Raw genomic sequence first — 24873 nt, 5'->3', positions numbered from 1 at the left:
CTTGTTTTTCTGTGACTATTTCCATCCTCAAGGTCTTCACAGATGTCATTGTAGTACTGCTCCTTGTCTCCTCTAACAGCTTTCTGAAATTCCCTATTCAATTCCTTCCTGAGATATTTATCTTCTCTCATCTTCTTGGCAATTTCCACTATCTGTTCTGACATCCGTTTTGCTTTCTTCTGTTTCTTGGTCTTTGGCAGTCTCTTTTCGCATTCATCCTTAATAATTTCTTTGATTTCATTCCACAGTTCCTCTGGTTCCCTATCATTGAGGTTTAGCATTTCAAAGTGGTTCCTGATGTTTTCCTTGAAAATGGTGGTTACATTCTCAAGATCATATCATGGAAACTGAATAGCTTTGTTTTTCTGCTTTAGCTTGACTTGGAACTTGTACATGAGCAGTTTGTGATCTGTTCCACATTCAGCCCTTGGCCACGTTTTTGCTGTTATAACTGAGCTCTTCTGCCTCCTTGCACCAATAATGTAATCAATTTGATTTCTGTGTGAGCCATCTGGTGACATCCATGTGTATAGGGACTACTTTGGTTGTTTGAAGAATGTGTTAGCAGTGAAGAGATAATTGGATTGGCAGAAACTAATAAGTCATTCACCTGCTTCATTTCTGTTTCCTAGGCCATACAGTCTGACTGTGTTTTCCTCCTTACCATTTCCAACTTTGGCATTCCAGTCTCCAGCCACCAGCAGGACATCTTGCTTGCATGTTCTGTCAATTTCAGACTGAACTTGAGCATAAAATTCATCAACTTCTTCTTCTTCTGCATCAGTCATTGGGGCATCGACTTGAAAAATTGTCATTTTAAAGGGTTACCCATGAAATCTAATTGATATTAGTCGGTCACTAACCGCATAGTAGCCAAGTACTGTCATTGCTATATCCTTCCTGACTATGAAAGCAACACCGTTCCTTCTTTGGTTTTCATGCCCTGAGTAGTAAACAGTCTGATTTTCTGACTGAAAGTATCTTATTCCAGTCTATTTTAATTCACTGATGCCCAAGATGTCAATCTGTAGTTGATTCATTCATCTTTCACTGTGTCAAGGTTTCCCATATTCATGCTTCTTACGTTCCACATTCCCATTGTAATTCTCTCATTGTAGCTTCGGATTTTCTTTTCCCACATGGCAACATCAGCTGCTAGACGTCCAAAAGGCTTTAGTCTAACCAGGTCATAAACACCATTGGTACTCTGAGAGATCCTCCACTCTTCCTCAGTAGCATGTTAAGTACCATCTGACCTGAGGGGCCCATCATCCGGCACTACATCAACAATCATTTCATTTTGTCTATCCATATGGTTTTCTTGATAAAATACAGGAGTGGTTTAGCTTTGCCTTCTCCCGCGCAGTATGAAATAATGCTTTTGTCGTTGTCACTAAGGTCCTCCCTATTTCACTGCTGCCCAATATAGGTGCTGGCTCTCTTTAGCTGGGCAGCTGGGATGACCTTTGGACCTTGGGTGACCCTACTGGGAGTATACCTCCTGGTGAACTTTGCTCATTCCTCCCAGGAACACCCCACCCCGCACCATGATGGGGCAGCATAGCATGACTTTGGTGGGGGGGGGTTATACATAATATTGTGTGTGTGTGTGTGTGTATGAATGTACAGATTTAACCCTGCCTTTGTCTTAGAGCAAGCTCACAAGAGGGGAAGAAAAATGCTGAATCATCCTCTCTCTCTTGCTTTCACCCACAAAGGCTGTTCTTTAAACTTAAACTGTTCCTTTAGTAATTCAATCACTACCACCATACCCCCTTTTTAACAGAGTTTAATCCCTCCCTGTTGTGGGTAAAATTCCAGGGAACTCTCCTTCTCTTTACCAATGGAAAGGTACCAAAAAAAAAAAAAAAAGCCTTCCACGTGCAGCCTACACATGATGAGAAAACTTGGTAGTGTTGCTGAGCAAACAAATTTGAGATGTGTTTTGCACCAGAGCAAGCCCTTTCCCCAACCCCCCTTTCCTGAATTAAAAATCCACTCAAGAGGCTGGTTAAGATTTGCAAAGAACAAAAAATCATAATAAACTTTATTTAAAATACTACAGACAGTTTCCAGCTGAGACTTTCTCAGCTTTTAGTTACAGGTAAAAGAAACACTCAGTAGTTACAATAATACTTCAAAAAGCATCCTCAGATGATATTGGGGTGGCACACATTCAAAATTGTGGTTACCCAGTTGCAAAGAACATAAATATAAGAAAATACAAAAAGTACCTTAGAGAGTTTACCGACCGAGGCTTTTGCAACACCCTAGCTGCATTACTGATAGAAAAACTTAGAACAATATCAAGGAAATGCAGAGCACATGAAAGAAAGATAGGTTTCTGATGCAAGCTAACTAGCAAACTGTTCCCTAGATTAAATCTTTCTCCGAGACCAAAGCCCTGGCTTCATTCCTGATCAAATCCATGGTAGAGCCCCTGCAGTCCTAAACTCCCAGAATTGCAGTCCTCCTTGTTGCAGCCATTTGCCTGGCCAATGTCTGGTTGCAAGCACAGCCTGGCTCCGCCTGAGAACAAAGAAACCCTTCTCTTCTTGCCGCAAGGCCCTCTAGGTCCCTTCCACCATGTGCTGAGTGGCTGATCCCTAGAAGTCACTGCCCGTCAGTCAAGGTAGGGTTCACTTCCAGTTAATGCTTTAGGGAAAGGAGAGGCTGTTCTGTTCACTACTAGATAGATAGATAGATAGATATTGGTATCTATATATTGATATAGATAGTTAGATAGATATATTCTATCTATAGATAGATATTGGTGCATTTTACAGATGAGGAGTATTGAGGCATAGTTATATGTGACTAGCTCACTACTAGTTAGGTGAATCTATAGCATGTTCTTGTACTGAAAGTGTTTGGAGCTGAATCTTGACAAGCCCTGGTTCAAATGAAGCACTGTATCTCAAATACAAAACTGGAAATTTGCCAAGAGCAGAAGCTTCAGGCATTTGTTCTTTAGATGAGTTGAAGGCATGAGGAAATATGTTAAGTCAATAAATAATATCATATGGGATGAAGCAGAGGCATTTGTCTTCAATGGTAACAGACAGGGCAGACTAATCTTGGCCTCATGTTCCTGTTGCACTTCTGTGATTGACTGACTGCTGTAAATACTTCATCTTGCACTGATACATGAAACCTTGATCTTTTGGCCCAATGCAATGAGTGACACAATGCTTCAATGCTTATTCAAGCATTTTGTTCCATTTTTCTCACTAGCTTTTTTCTTTTTCTTTTGGTAAGGTTAATCAAGTTCAATACAGTACTTAGATGTAGCATATCTGAATTTAAACTCACTAGATATCTTTAAGAAAAAACATTACAAAGAGAATCACAATCCTGTCTAGTCATTGGGAAACAATGCGCTTGCCTAGGTGCTTGCAAAAAGCTGAGATATGCTGTGAACATTTTAATTTTCAGTTTATGGATACTAAAAGTTCATTTGCATTCAGTCTCTAGGTTGCCCAATTCTAGTGTGTGGGGGCAGGGCGGGGCAGATGAGGGATGAGTACAGATAGCTCCAGATTAGGCATTAAAGGGAAAAGAGTAAGTTCCCCAGAGCTCTATCACTGTGGAGGTGCCCATTAGTCCTTAATTGGCTCATCTTAAGCAATGTGTGAACACACAGACCATATGACTTTGAGTGTCATATTGAATGAAAGGGGTTCAATGGGCACCCTCTGATGGCTAAAACAAGACATATACAAGAACATGAGATACTGGTCTTCCCTCATTAATAATTGCCTCAAGTCCATCTCCCATGATAAGAACTATGGTTTAATGTTCTGGGTAAGAAACAATGTGATGATATCATAGGACAGGGGTTCCTAACCTGTGGTACTCCGGATATTGCTAAACTACAACTACCATCACTCCCAACCACAATTTATTCTAGCTGGGGATGACAGGAGTAATAGTTCAGCAACATCTGGAGTACCACAGGTTGGGAACCTCTGTCATAAGACATACTATGCTGTTATGCAAAACAGCTCACCTGCCTCCACTCTCTCTGGATTTGATAAGATGATAGTATTTGATTAATGGGCTTTGTTAAGCTAATAATTACTTGGGAGATGAGAGCTTCATGAAAATTGAGAGAAACTCTGTTGCAAGAAACACTCTTTGAATCTGGCCAACAAAAGAGAAGGAAGCCTGATTTTTGTTGCAGGCTACCAGAAGTAGCGAGAGTTGCAAGAGTATGCAGTTGCCAGGGCTGGCATCAAGTTCAAGACAAGGTCCATGCCCAAGCAGCAATGTGCCACCAAGAGAACCCTGGTTTCTGTTGCTCTTCTTCTTCACCATTACTTTTTTGTTCATCTTCAGTAAGTGGATATAGGATCAGTAGTCATCATTGCCTGAGGGCTGTACTGAGGATAATACCCAGACTAGACTTTCCGAGGGAAAGCAAATAAGTTCCAGCTCCTCTCCCATTTTCTTGCTGCCATTGTCCTTCACACATCTGCCCACTGCAGGCAAGCAAGAAGTGAGCAGCAACAGTGGTGAGGAAAAGGAGTAGCTGCACATATGCATGCATGGCTTTGCTATCTGGTAGGGGTGTGCATGGAACTGCTCTGGGTGATTCAGTTAGAATTCAAACTAAATTCAAACCGAACTGCTGGTCCGTGAGCCCATTTGTTAGAACCGTCCAGCAGTTCAGTTCTTGCACTAGAAATGGGTCAAACCAGTTTGGCAGTTGAGGCCCAGTTCAGCATGCTTGGAAAGGGGAATCTGGTAAGGATTCCCCTTTAGAAGCAAAGAGGTAACCCTATGGGGGAAAGCGGGGGGGAGGCAGGCAGGAGGTCATCTTATGTGCTGCAGCGGTGGTGGCTGCTCCTCAGCGGCGGTGGGATGGTGGTGTCTTCCCTAGGCCTCACAGGCACTCCCCACATCAGTGGAGGCTAGTGAGGTCCTGGTTCAGGCCTCCACAAAAGCACAGAGGTCACTCTAATCGCCTCTGTGCTTGTGCAGAGGCCCAAACCGGACCTCCACCAGTCTGCACTGTTGTGGGGAGCTCCGGTGGGGCTTAGGGGAGCCATCATTGGCCCACCATCATTGAGGAACCACTGCCACAGCCATGGTGCATAAGGTGGCCCCTTGCCCTCCTCCCGCCCATGCTTTTCAACCCCATAGGGTTCCCCCTTTGCTTCTAAAGAGGAATCCTTACTGGATTCCCTTTTGCAAGCATGCAGAACTGCTCAAAACCAGGCCAAACTGGTTTGATCCAAACCAAGCCCTGTTCAGCTCCAACTCGGAATGCCCCCGCCTTTGGGGGGGCTGATCTGGTTCAAGCTTGAACCGGTTGAACTGGGCCAGTTCAAATAGAACCCAGTTCAATTCAAACCAGTTCTGCACATCTTCACTATCTGGTGAATAAGCAGGTAGTAGTGGCAGCAATCACAACATTTGGCAGGCCAAGGAAGAGTAGCTGCCTCTGCCATTTGTTCTTGTGGTCATCCACTGACTCTTTATCAGTCAAGTGAGCAGGTGGTGGCAAAGAATACTGTGGTGAGGAGAAGGAAGAACAGCAGAAGGAAGAACAGCAGCTGATGTTGGTGGCCATTAAAAGGTGGAGGTGGGACCACTGAGTAGGAGAGTCCCTGCTGAGGGAACAAGCAACACTGAAGGAATCTTTCCTGAGGTCTCTTGGCCAAAATATGGAGCCAACATTAATTGTCACTTTTAAGGCCTCATGCTGTTTCAACACTAGTATTGCCTAGTGGGTGCCCATCTGTCCTGAAATTCCTCCCCCTTAGGAAATGTGGGGAGCACAAGCCACTAGAGAGGCAGCTTGACCTTCCCATGTGTACATTATGCAAATAATTTATTCATAGATATATTGTTTTACCATATGTACTCACTATTCATAAATTTAGACTTAGTACCATTCCTCTTTGACTGCATCTAGCTGATTTTAAGATATACGGTAATAGCTCATTCTGGATGGTGTTGGCTCAATTTATTCTTACCCTTATTTTTCTCTCAGAAGCAACTGAATGTAGAGTTTTTAACCAATATAAATTTACTGTCTGACAGTGACCTAATATCCTATGGAGTATATGATAAACTCCTGCAAAACTAAAATACGTTAGCAGTTATATAGTAAATCATGGCCAGTGTCTTCTATTCCCTTTAGGTTTTTCTGTAGCAGCTGAGATGTACAACAGACTATTGTGCTAAATACTATACATTTCCAGTAATGGTTTGTTTCACCCTGGTTGTTTTCTTTATTACTTTCCTTGTGGGGAACATGCCAGATTTTTTTTTTTTAAATCCACATGAATGATATTGGGAAGTACAATCTGTACAAAATGAAGTTCAATATGTAACTTGGTCATTCATTTATATACCCAGTAGCATATTTGCTTTGCTGTGCCTCTCAAATATTTACAGTGAACCAGGAGGCCAAAATAATATGCATTTACTTTTTAGTCTGTTCCCTTTATAGTTAGGGAACATTTACTCTGTTCCCAGAGCTGTTCCCAGCAATTTTCACACACACCACACTTCTGTTTCTTAGGGGCTCATAATCTCAGAGCAGAACTAGACATGACAAATATGATGCTTATTCTCAACCAGAGATCCTGGGGTAGGAGAAGTTTAACCCAGGAATCACACATGCTCCCTGGCCAGGATCCACACAGACTCAGTGCTGAAGCCTGACTCTTAGCTGAGGTTAAGGGTGCAAATGTGCCCTTAACACAGCTGCTGGGATTGTGCGTTACTGCAGGCTGCTTGCAGCTCATGCTGACACAGAGAGCTTTGCCTAGAGTGCCCAACCCCTGGGGGAATCCCCCAGTGCACTGCAGGCTTGGTGCACTGTGGGATACCTAGAGGCTGGGATAATGAGTGCAGGCCTCAGAGCGATCCGCCCTGCTCCGCACTGCATGGAACAGCGTGGATCATGTGTGAGTGTGCTCCATGCTCCCACTAAGCACTGGATGATTGTCTGCGGAGAAGGCAAGGTCTGCAAAGCCTTCCCCCAACCTTCCCGCCCACCCAGTAGGTTGTGTGAATGGTCGCACTATTTCATGCAATTTAGTCTTAATGATATATCGTATAGACTTTATTTATGTTTAGACAGACAGACAGAATATATATCTTTCTGTCGAATGTCAAACTTTATATTCAGTATTTGATAATGAAAATTTAACTAATAAAAAAGAAGGAAAACTCTGGAGAAAACTCTTCTTGTATTCCAAGTGTTCAAATCCTGCCCAGTTTTCAACGCATGCTTGTTTGCAAAGTGTGTCTTGGAAAGGGGGGAGGGAGGCACCTCCTCATTGCCAAGGCAACCACGCTTCATTGCTTGTTCTCTAAACAAAGTCATGCATCATGAAGCATGAGCTGCTGATTACTCAGATTTATGGTAACCAGAGGATGTGTAGACCCCTGGGAAATGTGTCTGGTCTTCTCTATAATGTTTCAGATAAAACATAAAGTGTTTTAAAATATTTCTTTCAATATTTTATCTGAGCAGGGTCTTCCAAATTTGTCTGAAATTTCAGTTTAGGCATTTTTTTGTGTCAGTAGAAAGTATTTGGGCCTAGAGGTCAACATATTCCCCTTTTGTAAATGAAAGTAAAGCGTCTCTTCACCAAAAGATGTCCTGTTAAGAACCTGTACTCAGTGGCTTCCAGGACCTGCAGAATATGGAGAGTGTCCATTGGATGAAAATGAAAATGGGAGGTGATTGCTCTGTCTGAGCCCCTAATGTCCCAGGAGAAAAGCAAAAATGGCATGCAAATGAGCATTGCTAATGGTGTATTAGCCTTTTACCACGGGCCTAGTGGCAGGCAATAGGGTCAGAGGGATATGGTCATGTGCTTAAAAAACATTACTCCCACATTCTACCAGGAGGTTTGAGAAGGAGATTGGAAAGAGCTGGTCTTGTGTTAACAAGTATAAATTATCTTCTTTGCTAAGCAGGGTCTGCCCTGGTTTACATCTGAATGGGAGATTACATCTGAGCACTGTAAGATATTCTCCTTAGGGGATGGGGCTGCTCTGGGAAGAGCATCTGCATGTTTGCATGCAGAAAGTTCCAAGTTCCTTCCTATGATCCTATTATTACCACCAGCAGTGTCCAGAGGATACTGGAAGCCACACCACAGCCCTAACATGCTGCTGAATACACAAGAGCACTTTCAAGGCAATAGACTGGAGTGTAGGTGGGAGCAAACCAAGGAATGATCGGGACAGCATGGATGGGACGAGGCATAGGCAGGAACACAGGAAGGAGGAGGAGGATTTAGGGGCTGGGGGTGGGAAAGAGGCTAAGGAGGAAGCAAATGGTGATGGGGGACTGTGGAATAGCACCTGCAAGTAGCCATTGAGGACAATTCCACCAGGTAGGAGGAGGAAGCAGGTGCGGAGCCTCCGACCCATCCATACTTAGGTCTTAGAGGAAGAAGGGTCAAGAAAATGTTACAATGTGTATGTGTGTGTATGCATATACACAAAGGCAATGGTTTAGATACTGCACAGTGAGTTGCACACCCAGCAAGCTGGGCAGAACACTCTGTGTCAGAGAGCTGTGCCCAACTCCCAACTTTTGCAATGGGAGTTAGGCACAGCTGCTCTGACACTTAGCGACATACACCCACAGACTGCCCTGCCTGCACTAGAAGCAGCCATAGGATGGCCAGTGCCACAGAAGCACTGCTTGGGTACGCAGCTCACTGTGCAGTATCTAAGCCTGTGTCAGAAATGAGGGAGAAATTATATAGAGGTAGGAAAAGGACAGCCACAATAATATCATTTTTAAAATTATGCTGAAAACAAAGAAACTCAATAATGCTAATCTGAAAGGAACAGAGCCAGCAACCTCCAAAGAGTGCCATACAGGGGCGTAGCAAGGTTGGAGTGGGCCCAGAGACAAGATTTTAAAATGGGGCCCCCCCACTCAAAGTCCAGGGCCTCCGCACACCCCAGGCCCCCAAGGATTTAAGTCTGATATTCCAAAATAAGTATGCTGCCTGGAAATACATTTCACTGAATACACACACGCACATGTCACAATATATAGAGATATACATTGAGTACTATACATTTGTTTTACTTTTAATGCCTAGAACACACTAGAAAGATGAATGATTAAAATGGGCCCCTCGCTGCAGATTAGCCAAGGAGACTTTCAACCATGCAGGGTGAGCCTATGTTTGTTTTCTCAGAATTCTGAACAAATTCAGTCAAGTTTGATTCCAGGAGGTTTTTCACAGGAGGCTTTTAAAGCCCTTTAACACACATCTCCTCTGGAATGGAGGTGCTGCATTCACATGTTGGCCAGATTTACCCTGAAGTCCCTGCAAGTTATTGGGGAGCAGTTCACACACAAGAAAAATAAAATAAAATAAAATAAAAGCAGAAGACATGCTTCACAGTTCTCACTCAGACCTTCTGGGTTGCAAAACAACTTGAACATAAGTGCATTTATAAATGAATGAATAAAATAAATATAATACTGTTTCTTCCAGAAGTTTTTGTAATTTTCTGCCATGAAACAAGCCACTTATAGGACCTTTTAGATAGTTTTTTTTAAGCCAGCAAATTTTCCAAGCTGTTTAAAAATAAATATTCAGAGACTTCTCAGTCCCTCCCCCCCATATCAAAGCCCTATGGCAAGCAGATGCCTATATATCCGGGTGGGGGGGTGGGGAAGGTAACCACAAAAAGGAGTTCACACTACCTGGCAGCAGGGGGTCTTCTGCTGCAGAGAACAGTGGAGGCCTCTCTGGCTGCCTCCTCCTTCCTGGCTTGTTTGGGCCCTACTGGAGTTCAGGATTCACAGAGGCCTACACCAGACCTCCGTGGAAGCCCCGCCCACCCGCCGATCAGCTGAGAGGCGGGAGGAAAGCAGCTCTTTGCAGGGTGTCTGCTGCTCCATTGCCGGCCAGGAGAACAAGCTGGGGAGATGGCGAACAGGGCAAGTGGCTGAGGAGCCTTGGGGCTGGGCAGGGTGCAATGGGGAGTCACGTGAGGTGTCTCTGGGGGGCCCCTCCAGGCAGTGGGGCCCCCAGACAACTGTCTCCCCTTGCCCGATCATTGTTACGCGCCTGGTGCCATATGCAGATCGATATAGAATAGTAGGCCAGGAGGAACTAAAAGACACAACCAAGAACATGAAAGGAGGGACTGTTTGCTAAATAGAACAATGTTGCAACATATGGACTGGGCTGTCTGTTAGGAAGTGATTTTCATCTGAACACCCCACCTCATAGCTACACAGAAGAATGCCAACCACCTGCTATATCTGAGCAGAAATGAGAAAATAACACTTCCTAGGCGTTGGTGTGCACCATTCGCTATGAGAAACCCCTAAATCAAAAGGCTGGTATGAAACAGGGAGGGTTTTAATCACTGTGACCCTGCTGTGATTGCTGGACCTTCCCCCCACCTCTCTAAATCAAAAGTAACTGATGGAAATATTAGTGCCGCTGGCAATTGTTAAACTTTCTGTACCCTTGTGTGTAGGCTTGGCCCTAATCCAACTCTTCTCCATAGAAGGGAAAAGATAAGTGCCAACAATGCCTCTAGGTTTCAAAAAGAGAAAATGACATGCCAGACATTGACAGAAGTTGAGCATTGATGTGGAGACATCAGGAATTAACCTGATCAGGCTCTTTCAGGAAAATCTAAATTGACAAGACACGCTTTCCATGTCAAGTCAGAAGCAAACATATCTGTACAAAAGGGTAACAAGGGTGTTGGCATCACACAGCGCTAATGTAGGATCCAAAATTGATAACATATATTAGCTATGAATGTGGAGAGAATCAATGCTGCTCAGTGTTGGTTAGGCACAGAAAACCAAAGTATGGGGGGGATTGCCCTTATTATAGGAGAGGTTTGGGTCAGTTTTGTGCTTTGAGTAATCCACACGCAAATGCTTGCTGCACGTACAACTAAAAGTGATTGCCACAAACCACTCAAGGGATTTAGCACAGCGGTGGTTAGACAAACCATGATATGCCATAATATAATCTACATGAGCAGGTGTAGCAAGTGATGCCGGTTGGTTGAAATGATGCCAAGATGACAGAATTCCTACAGGACTATTACTAGACTGGCCTGGAAAAGGAAGGAAGTAGGGACGTACCCACATTTCTTCCTAGCTGGCACCTACAAAACAACCTTGGGCTGTGCAAAAGTATTTACTTCTGGATGGTTGGTATCTCAGAGTGGCTTGTACCAGTTTCAGTTGATTTGCCACCAGCTCTGCCCTTTCTTGGAGAAGTCAGAGCTGGCCATGGTAATTCATTCTGTAGCAACTTCCAGACAATTGGCTATTGCAATGTGCTATTGTACTGTAAGTGGGGCTGCCCTTGAAAGAGCAACTGGTGCAAAATACTGCCATCAGTAAATTGGTGCAAAATGCTGCCATCAGCATTTTATTTTTTTACTCACTGCCATAGTGCTGTGAATCTGGTGGCCTCGGGGGCTGCTGGCGCAGTGATGGAGGGGTCTCCTTAGTCTCCCTCTCCCCCCACCAGCCTCCCCTCAGTCCTGAAAGGGCTGTTTCAGCCCATTTTTCAGGCCATTCTTGCCCTTTTCCCAGTGGCGGCAGCCATTTTGGAGGTTTTGGCCCAGGCTTCGCTGCATGTGAGAACAGCCTCAGTAAGCCAAATTTTGAAACACTATTTATTTCTGGTCAAAGGAGAAAATGTCAAAGAAATTTGATATATCATTAGATGCATTTTGCTTGCATAGACTAAGCAATCTTCAGTTATATATTTAAAAGTATTACTTTTCTGCCTCCCTTCCTTAGCCCTGACACATGCAGTTAGTTTCTCCATCATGGCAAAATAATATAATTTTCTCTCTCATTCTTCAATGGTGGGGGTTATTCTCAGTTTCCAGTATTTTGCAAAGCATATAGTCTAGCAGCAGAAAGCATGTAAGGTACAGTCAGTGCAGTTTCCAGGTGGGTTTCTAACATGATTATAGAAAAAGAAGTGATTATTTCATAAACTAATAAATTTTCCTTTAAAAATTATTTAAAACTAATAAATTAATTTGAAGCCCATATCATAGTCTAATCACCTCTTATTTTATGGCCAGTGGGCCAGAATACTGATTGCTTTGACATAACCAGTTATGCAAGTTGTTATGCAGAAGCAGAGTTTTCCTTCTTCTAATCTCACAAACAATGCTCACTGATGAATTGCAACTGTGCACATTTGACCATCACTTGTAACAACAGTTATAATAAAATAATAGTTGCAACTGAGAGCAGCAACAGTCTGCTGGTGCTATGGAGGAGGGGTTATTTTCCATAATCTCCCCTTTCCTCTGAAGCTCACTCTGATTCCTGAAACTATGTCTCTGAGGGCTCCTCGGTGCTTTGTTAGTCTGGTCACAAGGTTGTTGTAAGGATAAAATGAGTACCATCCTGAGCTCCTTTGAGGAAGCATGGGATTCAAATGTCATACATTATTCATCTTATGCTTGGCTCATCTTTCCCAGGATGAAGCTGCCTGCTGACCAAGCACTATCCTATACCATAAAATGCTTGGGCGTGCGGCCGTGCTGCCCGTGTCTTTTTGGGCTGTTCTGAGCATGCGCGGAGCGCATGCTCAGAACGGCCCAAAAAGACACGGCTGCCCAGACACGGCCGGCCATCTTCTTTTAAATATTGCGAAGGACGACTAAAAGGCCTAAAATGCCCCATTAAAATGCCCCCGCGGCTGTCGCCGCCAACCGTCCGCCCCCCCTCTCCAAGCTTTAAACCCCCACCCCCACGTTTAAGGACCAAAACGGCCCTTGAAAATGCCCCCGAATGCCCACGTGGCTATCGCCGCCAACCGCCCGCCTGCCCTCCCAGCTGCCAAAACCTGCTTACCAACACAACTCTCCTCCCCGGGAGCACGTCCTAAAATCGCTTGCATGACCAACGTAGAGAAGGAGAGAGGAGCTCGCGTGCAGAGCAGCTCCCTCCTTAAAGCCTCTTCCTGCACTGCCGCTTTGGCCGAAAAGGACGCCTATTGCGTCCTTTTCGGCCAAAGCGGCAGTGCAGGAAGAGGCTTTAAGGAGTGAGGAGCTCTGCACGAGCGCTCCTCTCTCCTTCTCTACATTGGTCATGCAAGCGATCTTAGGACGTGCTCCCGGGGAGGAGAGGTCTGGGCAGCTGGGAGGGCTGGTGGTAGTTCGGCAGCGGGAGCCCCGGGGGAATGCTCATGGGCCGTTTTGGCCCTAAAACGTGGGAGTGTGGGTTTTTGCTTGGAGGGGGGGTGGCTGGTTGGCGGCGGCAGCCGCGGGGGCATTTTAATGGGGCATTTTAGCCCTTTTAGTCATTCTTGATAATATTTAAAAGAAAATGGCCGTCCGTGTCAGGGGGTGGTGGAAAGGAGGACTTGGGAGGGCGGGCTGCCATAACACACAGTTTCACAAGCACAAACAAAAGTACACAGTAAGCCCAGCTCATGGAGTGGAGTGCAGCCGCCATTTCGTTACCCTTTCCCCGGCCAACCAATCACATATTGCGAAATTCCCCCCCACCCCTTCCAACTAAGGGCGGGAAAACAGCCTGCAGAAATAATGGCCGCACGCAGCAGCCGAGTTCACTAACAGTCTCCACTTCACCGTTAGAGGAGATTATTCCGAGAGCAAAACAGGACGCTTATTTCTGGCTCTTCATTGCCAAAATTAGCTCATAACATCCAGGAGTGGCTTTCTATTAGTGATTTACAACCAAATACTGCCAGGAGTCTAAACTCCCTGAAGGGAGTCAGCACACCAACCGGCAGGGAAGCCCTCAGAACCAGAGAAGGTGCTTCTCCACTCACAGTGGAGCAAACTTTGATCTTTTATTTAGCAAGCTTAACAGAGCACAGCACGTTGATGATGACTGTCACCACATTGTCAAAATTTACTAACGAGAACCATGATATCAGGCTGCAGTCACAACTCCCTGAGGGGAGACAGCACACCAGCCGACAGGGGAGCCCTCACAAGCAGAGAGAGTTCCTTTCCACTCACAGTTCCTTTTCCACTCACAGTGGTGTATAAATAAATACTATGAGGGCAGAGGGGGGAGAAATACACAAAATTACTTAAACCAAAAATAAAAATAAAAATTCATGAATATGTTAGAACAACGCAAGGGAGAAGAAATAGCAAAACACAAAAAAGGGGGTGGATACAGGAAAACAGTAAAGAGAGTAAGAGACAGAGAGATAAAGAAACAGACAGAAAGATTAAACCAAAAAAAGGAAAAATAAATAAAGGGAGGGTAAAAGCTAGCGCCCGTTATTATAACGGGCTTAAACATACTAGTGATTAATACCCCCCAAAGTAAGTCTGACTTTAGTAGGCTAGACTGAAGCATAGCAATGTCCTCAGGGTGACCCAATGAAGTTCATGCCAATGTGTGGATTTGATCCAAATTCTCCCCACTGCAAGTCCAATATTCCACTAGATGGTGACTTTCAGTTTGACACCAAGAAAGACACCCTATCTCGCAGAGGATAGGAAAATCATAGCCAGATTTCTTCCAGCATCTCTTTAGGCACAGTATTTAAAGAAACATTATTTAATCTTTGTATATGGGCATCAGTCACAGTTTTCCCCATTCTTTGGTTTTGAAAAACAAAACCATGGAGAAGGCTCTGAACCTCTATGCTTTATCTGTTATGACATTAACATAATGAGCCTGATGTGAAGCATCTTTAGTATTTGAAGGGCCATCCGTGTACAAGGCATAACATACTGCAGGGAGGGGTTGCATAAGAGAACTGCACAAGGAAGATGTCACTGCTGACTCAGTCAGCCTTGTTCTATACATTTGCAACCCCCCACATGGTAGTACTCGTTTGCATATCATTTTTGCTTTCCTCTAGGGACATTAATTATGATCTGATTTGCAATTAGGCAAGAAAGCAGTGCGCATAGTATGGAACACCAATTTAGCTAAAACATAGTAATGTAACCCACTTATCTGGGAACCTTTGTAAATTCAGAAAGTGACAGGATGCACTAGTTAGAAGTTATGGAAATGAAAACTAGGAAATAGTTTGCCACCCACCATATGAAAACTAATGAAAGAGTCAATGATGTGGTTTTGAAATACAGTGAATGTAACCCATTTTCTAAATGAGGAGGTAAACGCAGTGTTGACTATTTGGAGACATGTGTGTTGCAGTACAACAATCATGTCATGCCCTTGTTTTCATTTGCCTAAGACTTTGATTCTCCACCAAAGCTGGTATTCTCACATTGGAACTCACAGCTTTCTTTAGCAATAACCCTAAATATTGGTAAGTGACACAACCTTGCAAATCTGTTGTATTACTATTTCCATCCAAACTAAGGAGAAACTTTTCCAATGAGATGAAGTACAATCACATGTAATGGCTGGGTTTGTATTTTGCCATAATGTCCGTGTATATGTTGATTAAGCAAGAAGAAAGGTATTACATAGCAATTAATGACCAACTGGATGTGGGATCTCGGTCCAGATGGATGCTCATTATCAGAAAATGCCCTGCATATGGTAGCATTTTGCTATGGTAACCCTCATGGAAACATAGTGGCTGACATCCAGATTATCCAGATTGAGGGTGCCCCATCATGTGAGCAGGGGAAGGGACCATTTCCAATGAAACCCCTTCCTTCTGAAACCCACTGTGTGTCATGAAAAGTTGTCTCTGTGGGTCATGCTTCGGGGAGAAGGGGAGAACACAAAAAATCTCCATTCCCCCACTCACACAATGATGCACCCTCAATCTGGAAGTCAGTACTGTCGTGCCAGTGCAGTACTACTATGGGTGTCAGCCAGTATGTCCTCTTTTGCTGATGTGGAATTGCTTTTCTAATAAAACTCCAATCTTTCCATATGTTTTAATAACGAGTTTACTCTTCAGTCTGCATGTTGATGTAAGGAAAACATAAGCAAGCCTATTTTAGTTGCTTTATCCAAGGTTGCTGGCTGACTATCACAGTTCTATTTTAAGTCTCATGATATTTGATTTATTTTAAAAGATTGCTTTAAAAATAATAATTGAGAATTCCTTTTTTCGCACTCCCTTCAAAAGTATGTTTTTATCCTTTGTCATTGGCATGAATTGTTTAAAAACAAAGCTGTGGAATAATGATTATTGAAACAAAAAGAGCAATCTGTTTTTGTATTCAAGGCTATATCTAACGGTTGTCAGGGTGGAGGTTAAAGAGGGTATCATGGGCTCCTTCACAAACAGATGTGTTTGCCTACCATTTGTCTTTGAGATCAGATGCCAAGAAAGGCAGCCCAAGAATTATGGAAACAAGCTTCCATATGTGCCTGCCCTTCAGCATGAGACCTGTGCATTCAAAATGATTCTGTAGTGGGGTTGGTGGGTGGGAATCAATATCCAGTCCTTGGGGGCAGGAGGGGGAGTCCATACTTTTTGCTTTGATTTTGCTAATCACTCACTAGGGGTGGAGGGTGGATCACGACAATATTGACTTCAGGTACGTCTCCCCACCACACTGAGGAGTTGACAGCATTAGCAAGTTGACATGTACCAAGTTGACTTGCACCGTTGACTTGCACCAAGTTGACTTCCATCATCATCGATGCAAGTTGACAGCATCAGCAAGTTGACTTGCACCAAGTGACTTGCATCAAGTTAATTGCACCGAGGTGACTTGCACCCAGTTGACTTGCATCATCATCGATGCAAGTTGACAGCATCAGCAAGTTGACAGCATCAGCATCTATTGATTGGGAGATTTTGCACATGGGGAGCAGGTACAGAGTTCTACTGTTGCATGCAAGTATCCCCAGAAGGACTATGTCTTTAAACAAGCACCCTGGAACTGGTGTACTTCCAATGGTGTGCTAGCTTCTCTGAGACCCATATGCTCCAGAGTCTCTTGCAGACAGTTATCCTAATTCCATGCAGAATATGTGTCTGCTAGCACATGATTAGGCTAGATGAACAAAGCAGATTTTTCAGTTCTGTTTCTTTTAAAAGGAAATTTTTTTATTAAGGACAACTTATGATGGCACATGTTGCAGAAAATAAAACTATATTTTGCAGAATATGACTCTGTCTCTAAAATAAAACAAAACAAAACAAAAAAGAAAAACCAAGAATACTGTATTTATTAAGGACAACTTGGAATCAAACATGTTGCAGAAAATAAAACCAACGATTCTGGCATTGCTTAAACCATATAGATATTTATCCAGATGGTATATGACCAGGGCCCCAAAGCTTAATAAAATTAATTCTTATTGCCATATGCTTTCTAAATACATATTTTGCTTTCCACAGAGGCAGCCATGGCAGCATAGATGGGCAATAATAATTAGCAGACCAAAAAAAGTTGCTTCCATGGTGTCCTCCTCAGGCAGAACTCAGGAGTCAGTTAGTCAGTACAAATATATAATCTTATAAGCAGCTAGTTCTTTTTGAAGCAGGCATCTATTTTGGGCAGCTCTCTAAAGAAGTCTGTGGTGGGACACTAAAACCAGGAGCTAGCTTCATAGATATCCTAATTGATTACAAGTTACAACTATGTGCATGCAAGGCCTTTGTTTATGCTGGTCTTCGCTGTGAGAAGCTGATTAAGATTGAGACAAAGAACACAGCTGGTTAAAGCAGCAGGAGTTTCATAAATCCAGATAACAGTTCATTAGCAGAGATGAGAACAGCAAAGTGTATAGGCTGGGATCCAAAGAGATGCTCAGAGGCTTGTTCTATCCCAGTTGAATGTGTTACTTTTTTACTTTGGTTGGTTTTTGAAATTTCCTCAGGTTCTAAGACATAACAAAGTCACAACCTATGTGTTAGAAAGCAGACTGGTCAATGAAATTAATTGGTGTTTTATTGCATATTATATTTTGTTTATGCTGTATATTTGTAAACCACTTCTTTCAGGAATGAAAGGTTGGTGAATAATAAAGGCCAAATGAGAGTTAAGTAGCAACAGGTGACATAACAAAGTGTATGTTCTCAACTGAAGGATTCCAGATTCCGATAAGATTGAAGCAATCAGAACATGCCACCTTCCAGTGCATGTGAGGGGACAGGATCTTTTATGGGAAAGATAAAGAGGCTGTGCACATGAGCAGGCCTATCCAGGTTAGGGAAGCCCTACCTGTGTAGGTCTGCTTACGTACAGTATCAGGATTGAGGCTGATTCCAGCACTGCCTCCCACACAACCCCAAGTTTTGTACCTGGGCTTATGCACGCAGCTTGAGCCTACATAGAGTTGGGCGCCTAGAGTGTCCGACTCCTGGGGAAATTCCCCAATGCACCACAATCATCCTGTGGTGCATTGTGGGATTCCAGGCTGGAGGCTGGAAGAACAGGCCTCCAGAGATCTGTGCTGCCCCATTCAGCATGGATCGTGTAGGTGCACAGCGGCACTCCAAAGGGAACATCACCAGTCATCTGGGGGCGAAGGTAGGCCCATTCCTGCCTCCCCTCAACCCACCTTCCCCACCCCAGTAATGATAATAAATATAGCCTTAAAGTCTATTGGCTGGCCTTAGAAACTGAGCCTTTCACAGAAGTTCTGACCAGTTATGAAAGGTTCCAAGCCGGACAGTTCATCTCTGAAACAGTAGCATGATATCACTGTGGCAAGTGGCTCCCTTTCAAGGACTGACTTGGAAGTAAGTTGTAGATAATAGTATTTTCCCATAACTGCTGGTGCTGCAGCTGCCACAGTAGTAGCCCTCCTCACAGAAGTGTTGAAGCCCTCCTCACAAAGAAAGCAGCCCTCCTCACGGAAGTGTTAGTGGTTGTTTTACTTTATAAGACTTGTTTTACTTTATAAGACTTATAAGTGGGGAAATGACTTGACTAGCAAGCCAGAATTTGCCAGTTTGAATCCTTGCTGCTATGTTTCCCAGATGATGGGAAACAACTATATCAGGCAGCAGCGATATAGGAAGATGCTGAAAGTAGGGGTGTGCAATTCGGGATTTCGGGTGATTCGGCTCGGACCCGAACCGAATCACCCCTGTTCTGTTTTGTGCCCGAATCTGGGTCACCCGAATCACCCTTGATTCGGTTCGGATTTGGATTTAATCTGAATCCGAATCCGAATCGATTCGGGGGAAAAAAAGGGGCCCAGGGGCAAAATTTTGGGGTGGGGTGGTAGTGCCCAATGGGTAGAGTCTACCACCCCAATTTCAGGGGGATTGGGCAAAATCCTGATTTTTGGTGAATTTTTAAAGTTTTAGTGACTTTGGGGCAGTTCAGGGGCATAGCATGGGATCTGGGCAAAAGGAGTGGGGTGGGGTGGTAGTGCCTAATGGGTGCAGGCTACCACCCCAATTTCAGGGGGTTTGGACAAAGGGCTGATTTTTTGAGAATTTTTGAAGTTTTAGTGACTTTGGGGCAGTTTGGGGGCAGAAAGTGGATCTGCCCCAAAATAGTGGGGTGGGGTGGTAGTGCCTAATGGGTGGAGGCTACCACCCCCATTTCAGGGGGATTGGGCAGAGGGCTGATTTTTTGAGAATTTTTGAAGTTTGGGTGTCTTTGGGGCAGATTGGGGGCAGAAAGTGGATCTGCCCCAAAGGAGTGGGGTGGGCTGCTAGATAGTGCCTAATGGCTGGAGGCTACCACCCATCCCCAATTTAAGAGTGATTGGGCAGAGGGGGGAATTTTGGTGAATTTATTTGTATGAGGTTTGTCTTCATAAGGTGAAGTGTGCTAAACTGATTACTTCCTCATATTATTCATAGTAAAGGAAAGTGTGAAAAAGTGAAAGTGGGGTCATGAGAGTTGTTTAATTGAAAAAAATCTCATTTGCTATGATAGAATGAGAATTCACACCTCAGAAAAAACTTCCATGCACTCAACTTCCCTTTTTGCCGAGCAACGATAGGGGCAGGGGTGGCAGGGAGGAACACTGCCTCCCCAAAAACTTTGCTAAAAAGTTGAGCGCCAGAGGGGGGAAAGCGGCAGGAGGGGTAAGTACTACTCCCCACCGCCCTTAAAGCTACATACCACCACCACCCCGCCAGACTGGCCCCAATCCAGACCGGTTCGGAGGCCTCTACCATGGCCCTGGACCGGTCTGGTGCACATCCCTAGTTGCTGGTCATCCTCTTCTTCAGGGCTGTTCTTATGTTCTTATGTTCTCTTTCCTTCAAGTTTCCCCAGCATTATGGACTTTGTAGCTAGGTTTTCACATAATGTGTACGAAGTATGATAGTTTGATCCTAGGCATTTGTGCCTCAAGTGAAAATTCTGGGTTGATTTGTTCTATGATCCATTTGTTTGTTTTCCTGGCTGTCCATGGTATCCTCAAAAGTCTTCTCCAGCACCAAAGTTCAAATACATCAATATTTTTTCTATCTTGTTTCTTTAAAGTCCAGCTTTCACATCCATAGAGTGTCACAGGAAAAACCATTGTCCGAATGATTCTAATCTTTGTAGGTATAGACATGTCATGGCATCGAAATATCCTTTCCAAGGCCTTCATTGCAATCCTACCAAGTGCTATTCTGTGGTGTATTTCAAGACTGCTGGATCCTTTATTGTTGATGGTTGATCCTAAAAGGCAGAAGCTATCCACCACTTCAATGTCTTGATTATACATTCTGAGACTGGTTGCTGTACCCATTGTCAGCAGTTTAGTCTTCTCTACATTTAGTCGTAGTCCCATTTTTTCACTGTGCTCCTTGACTTTCATTACTAGAGCTTGCAGATCATCCACATTCTCAGCAATTAGAGTGGTGTCATCAGCATAGTGCAGGATATTGATGTTTCTTCCTCCACCTTTAAAACCACGCTCATCTTCTTCCAATCCAGCTTCTCTCAATATATGTTCAGCTTATAAGTTGAATAAATAAAGAGAAAGTATACAGCCTTGTCTTACTCCTTTGCTGATCTGGAACCAGTCTGTTTCACCATGTTCCATCTGGACTGCGGCTTCCTGTCCTGTGTATAGGTTTCTCATAAGAACAATGGGGTGTTCTGGAATGCCCATTTTCCTAAGGATATTCCACAACTTGACATGGTTGACACAATCAAAGGCTTTTCTGTAGTCAATAAATCACATGTTGACTTCTTTCTGGTATTCTTTGGCTTTCTCAATTATCTAGCATGTATCAGCAATGATGTCTCTTATTCCTTTGCCTTTTCTGAAACCATCTTGAACATCCAGCATTTGCCTTTCCACATAGGGTTCTAATCTGAGTTGGATGAGTCTGAGCATTATTTTCCTAGCATGTGAAATTAAGGATATTGTGTGACGATTTGTGCCATCTGTTAAGTCTCCTTTCTTTGGTATGGGTATGTACACTGACCTCTTCCAATCTGTTGGCCACTGTGTCATTCTCCAATGATGTAATCAATTTGATTTTTGTTTACACCATCTGGTGATGTCCATGTGTATAGGCACAGCTTTGGTTGTTTGAAGAATGTTTTAGCAATGAAGAGGTCATTGGCTTGGCAGAAACTAATAAGTCATTCTTCTGTTTCGTTTCTGTTTCCTAGGCCATATAGTCCAACTATGTTTTCCTCCTTACCTTTCCCAACTTTGGCATTCCAGTCTCCAACCACCAGCATCACATCTTGCTTGCATGTTCTGTCAATTTCAGACTGAACTTGAGCATAAAACTCATCAGCTTCTTCTTCTTCTGCATCAGTCATTGGGGCATAGATTTGAAGAACTGTCATGTTAAAGGGTTGTCCACAAAATCTAATTGATATTAGTTGGTCATTGACTGTATTGTACCCAAGACCTGTCATTGCTATATCCTTCCTGACTATGAAAGCAACACCGTTCCTTCTTTGCTTTTCTTGCCCTGAGTAGTAAATGGTCTGATTTTCTGACTGAAAGTATCCTATTCCAGTCCATTTTAATTCACTGATGCCCAAGATGTCAATCTGTAGTTGATTCATTCATCTTTCACTGTGTCGAGCCTTCCAATATTCATGCTTTTTACATTCCACATACCCATTGTAATTCTGTCTTTGCAGCTTCAAATTTTCTTTTCCCGCACGGCAACATCAGCCGCTAGATGTCCAAAAGGCTTTAGTCTAACCGGGTTATAAACACTATCGGTACTCTGAAAGATCCTCCGCTCTTCCTCAGGAGCATGTTATTATTTATTTATTTATTCATTAGATTTCTATATCGCCCTTCCAAAAATGGCTCAGAGCGGTTTACACAGAGAAATAATAAATAAATAAGATGGAACCCTGTCCCCAAAGGGCTCACAGTCTAAAAAGAAACGTAAGATAGACACCAGCAACAGTCACTGCAGGGGTACTGTTCTGGGGGTGGATAGGGCCAGCTGAGTACCATCCGACCTGAGGACCCATCATCTGGCACTACATAGACAATCATTCTATTTTGTCTATCTATGTGGTTTTCTTGATAAAATACAGGACTGGTTTACCATTGCCTTCTCCTGTGCAGCATGAAATTATGCCTTTGTTGTTGTCACTGAAGTGATTGTCTGCCTCCAGCACCTTCCTATATCGCTGCTGCCCAATAGAGGTGCCTGCTTGCTTTAGCTGGGCAGCTGGGATGACCTTTGCACTTTGGGTGACCATACTGAGAGTAGACCTCCTGGTGTACTTCACCCATACCTCCCAGGAACACATACACCTCCCGCCGCCATGATAAGGCAGCATAGCTAGGACTTGGGGGGGGGGCAATGGGACTTACTTCTCTGTAAACCTCTCTTTATTTAGCAGGGGGAAAGTAACTGGCCCTATCCAGCCCCAGCACAGTACCTCCAGTGACTGTTGCTAGTGTCTGTCTTATGTTTCTTTTAGATTGTGAGCCCTTTGGAGACAGGGATCCATTGTATTTGTTTGTTATTTCTCTGTGTAAACCGCCCTGAGCTATTTTTGGAAGGGCAGTATAGAAATCGAATAAATAACAATAACAACAATAATAATAATACCACGATATTGATAATACAATTCAGCCATCCCAGGTCCTTGAAGAACTCGATGTCTGGATAAAAGAAACCAGTCAATAACACCTGTCTGACTGTGTAAACAATAATAATAAAACCTATAGAGGGCCAGGCTTCTCCCTTCCCCTCTTCTGCTAACAGGCAAAGTGGGATTCATGATTAGGTGTAAGAGCCCCAGATGACTTGGCTTTCTCAATTATCAATTAATATTCCTGTAGAGGTTCTTGCAAGTAAGTAGGGGGGGAATCTATATCTATATCTATATCTATATCTATATCTATATCTATATCTATATCTATATCTATATCTATATCTATCTATATCACACACACATATATAGATAGATACACACACACACACACACACACACACACACACACACACACACACACCCAATTATTTCCATGAACTTACTTTTTTACTTTTAAAACATCAATCATACTTTTCATGTCATTGTTCACATTGACTAATGCTTCTTGCCTTTTTAGCATTTTATGCAAAGCACACTAGAAAAAATGATGATGCTTCATGACCTTTGTACAGCTGGCATCCTGATGTGTCTTTCTCCACAATTTCAAGAAAGTTTTCATTGTCTTCATTTCTTCCTTCAAGCCCCTAGAGAGTGCAGATTGTATGTCAACAATCTTTTCATTCATCGAAAACAATATAATCACTGAAAACAGTATAATCATTATAAGAGTAGTTGAATTTTTTTTAAAAATATTATTATTATTACTGATAGCTTTTTGTACATTCCTTCCAGCGATAAAATAATACATTTCTTGGCATTTTTAGATTTTGTTTTTGAAAGCTCTTCAGCTCCTTTAATTTGAGTGTGCCCTCTGTGTCTCCCTCCCTACACAACCTTGATCAAAATGCTGGGAGCCATGTGGTGCTTTCAGCTCAAGATAATTTTTTTAAAAAAAAAAATCAGATTTGTTTTTATATTTTTAGCTCAATGTTTTAATGTGTCTTTTTTATAATCTTGTTTTTAAATTTTGTTGTGAGCCGACTTGGGATTTTCTTCACGAAAGGCGGGATATAAATTTAACAATTAAAAAAAATAAAAAATAAGTGTTTTTATCTGTGCTGAATGAGACAGGATGTCCCAACCAGGGAAGAAGCACAGTGTTCAGCCCTTTTGGTACATAAAAGTGTTCCAGTTTCTCGGATCAGAAGCACAACTTGAATACAGTTTTGTGCAATGAAGTCTTGACATGGTTACTTATGACTGTGTATGGTGAACAAACCATTATTTACTGTTAATTAGCTTCAAGGTTAATTAATAAAATTGTGCCCTGTTCACCCTTATATATTTTTCTATGTTGTTATTGCCTTGTATATTTCTCAATATGGAGGCAAACAGCTGTGCTTGCCCTCCAAGATGAAATGTGGGGTTCAAAACAAAACCTGATAAACTTGGGCAAACATGTCTAGTAAGTCACCAACTAGCAGCCATGGAGTCCCCCCCCCCCACCATTTTATTGAACTGTCAAACCAACACTCCATATATTAAATCTCAAGAGCTTATTTTCTGCCTCCAAAGAGTGTCTTTTCTTTCACCCCCACTCCAAATGTTTAAGTGAGGAGTTGCTCCTCAAGCTTTCCCTCTGTCTGCACCCCTGGCTTTGAGAATAGATGGAGAGAATACTGAAAATACCTAGACTCCAGAGTTCATTCTTTTGGTGTATCTTGTTATGACTGTTTCCAACATACTACTGTTTCCCTATCTCCATTCATGAAGGCCCATCCTGATTGCATCTTCTACCAAAGATAACTCCTTGATTGCATATCACACATATGACATCATGAGTCTAATGGCAGCTGAATGAATGCTTGCCATTGATCACAATTAGAGAAACAAATGATTATTAATTGCCTCTTGCTCATTCACTCTGAAAGCTCTGTTATAATAATTAACTATGTGATGTCTTTATTGCAATTGAAGGCTTTTATGTCCAAAGTCAATTATGAAAGGAGCTATAGG

This window comes from Hemicordylus capensis, chromosome 2, assembly GCF_027244095.1.
Source record: "Hemicordylus capensis ecotype Gifberg chromosome 2, rHemCap1.1.pri, whole genome shotgun sequence".
NCBI classification, from domain to species: Eukaryota; Metazoa; Chordata; class Lepidosauria; order Squamata; family Cordylidae; genus Hemicordylus; species Hemicordylus capensis.
The sequence above is the reverse complement of the archived record's forward strand: the minus strand, read 5'-3'. Positions refer to the sequence as shown.